At 36.3% G+C, this 2,207-nt stretch overlaps 1 non-coding gene across 1 annotated transcript; it reads left to right on the top strand.

Annotated features, from left to right (window-relative positions):
- The first annotated feature begins 226 nt into the window (after positions 1–226).
- LOC128279793 (small nucleolar RNA R71) lies at positions 227–333 on the top strand. The gene has a single exon (XR_008269988.1). It is a non-coding gene; the product is annotated as a small nucleolar RNA R71 (small nucleolar RNA).
- The last annotated feature ends 1,874 nt before the right edge of the window (positions 334–2,207 follow it).

The following is a 2,207-nucleotide window of genomic DNA, read 5'->3' as shown; positions in this document are numbered from 1 at the left end:
GTTAGATAGCATAGTGACCGCGTCGAGGTTGAAAACACCAGCTGTTTTTGTCAGCTTTGTTCTCATGACTTGCCACTGATAGTTATTTAGTGACATCTCTTCAATAAATTTGTAAGCCTCTCCAGGTGTTTTATTGATTAAAGTTCCACCGACGGCTGCGTCGATAAGTTACCTTGTTAAGGGGTTCACAGCATTGTAAAAAGTCTGAACCTACAGCCATAGAGGTAACCTATGGTAAGGGCACCTTCTCAATAAATCCTTGTATCTCTCCCATGCATCATAAAGAGTTTCTAGATCCATCTGCACAAAAGAAGAGATATCATTCCTCAATTTAGCCGTTTTAGCTGGTGAAAAATATTTAAGTAAAAATTTTTTGGTCATTTGTTCCCAGGTGGTGACTGACCCTCGTGGTAACGAGTTCAACTACTGTTTAGCCTTATTCCTCAATGAAAAGGGAAATAACTGAAGGAGAATGGAATCGTCAGAAACATCATTAATCTTAAAAGTGTCACAGAATTCCAGAAAATTTGCTAAATGAGTGTTTGGATCCTCGTCCTACAAACCATCAAAATGAACAAACTGTTGTATCATTTAAATCGTGTTAGGTTTCAGTTCAAAATTATTTGCAGCAACCGCAGGTCTAACTATACTCGATTCAGTTCCTGTTAAAGTAGGTTTAGCATAATCATACATAGTACGAGGAGCAGGATTTTGATCTACTAGATTTGCAGTAACCACAGGAGGTAACGGATTATTCTGATTATCAGCCATCTCCTCGGTTGTAGTATGGATATCATCCTCTCGCTCTTCCTCTATGTATTGTAGGTTTCGCCTTATTTCTCTTCGTTTCTGTGAGCTGTGCTCACGATCTAACTGTTAAAAAGTAAAGGTCCTGACGGGTTTCTTCTAGTCATAAACTATAAAAACATGCTAGAAGTACAGAAAATAAAATTTAGTAAATAAAAATAAAATTAAATTGCCATAAAAATAAAAATGGCTAAAGTAATAAAAATTAAGTGTTCCTAATATCTTAGTCCCCGGTAACGGCGCCAAAAACTTGATGGTCGCTAAACTAACTAGAAATTTGACTAAGACAAGCACACCTATTGAACAGTAGTAAAGTTATGTTGAGACCAGAAATATCGTATCCACGAGGACTAAAAGTACTAGTAATTACTATCTTTTTATTATCTAGCCTAAAAATTAAGAGAATTTTTAATAAAAAACTAATTATCTAAGATTGTGATAGAGACTAAAGTTGGAAAATACTTTTGGAATACCGATGGAGAAGACAATACCCAAGGAAGAATTCACCTAGACTTCACTTATTACCTCTGAATTAGACGATTTATTCACTTGACTTAATCCATAAGATTCCCTGATTTATGTTAATATCTCTCTCGAGACTAAAAACAACTGACTCTAGGTTGATTAATCAAAATCTCTTTCTAATTAAAACACCTATTGTCCCATTAACTCGATCTATGGATTCCCTTATTAGATTTGACTCTAATCCGACAGATTTATGTCGTCCTATCTCTAGGATTGCATGCAACTCTGCTTAATTATGAACGACCTACTCTTAAACAGGGTCTTTTGCTCCACTGAATAAGCACATCAAAAACCTGAATTAATATCCTAGAATATTAAAACAAGAATTAAATCTCACAATTAAGAATAAGAACAAGTATTTATCATATAATTCAAAGAGTAATAAGATTTGTCTTAGGTTTCATCTCCCTTAGGTATTTAGGGAGTAGTTCATAATAATGGAAAACATCTCAAAAATTGGAAAACAACAAAACATAAAGAAACCCAAAGAACTTCTAGAAAATTGGATGGAAACCTTCAGTCTTGATGTAAATCCTCCTTCTAAGCTGATCTCGATGGCTGTTTTTGAGTGTTTTCTGCCTTCTATTCTCTGTATCTCCTTAATCCTCTTCTAGGGTGTTTATATAGACTTTGGAATGCCCAAATTAGCCCAAAATTAGCCTTTTCTAAGTAGAATTAGACTTGGGCTCGACAGGGACACGGCCGTGTGCCACGCTCGTGTACAATTCTGACTTGGTTTCGTGTCGACACGGCCAAAAAACACGGGCGTGTGGAATACCTGTGTGTCACACACTGGTGTGTGTATTACCCGTGTGGAAGTGCCTAGGCCGTGTGAAACACTGAATTAGTCCCAATTTGTCCATTTTTGGCCCGTT

This window comes from Gossypium arboreum, chromosome 8 (assembly GCF_025698485.1).
Source record: "Gossypium arboreum isolate Shixiya-1 chromosome 8, ASM2569848v2, whole genome shotgun sequence".
Taxonomy (NCBI): Eukaryota; Viridiplantae; Streptophyta; class Magnoliopsida; order Malvales; family Malvaceae; genus Gossypium; species Gossypium arboreum.
Note: the sequence above shows the minus strand (reverse complement) of the source record. Positions and strands in the feature narration are given on the sequence as shown.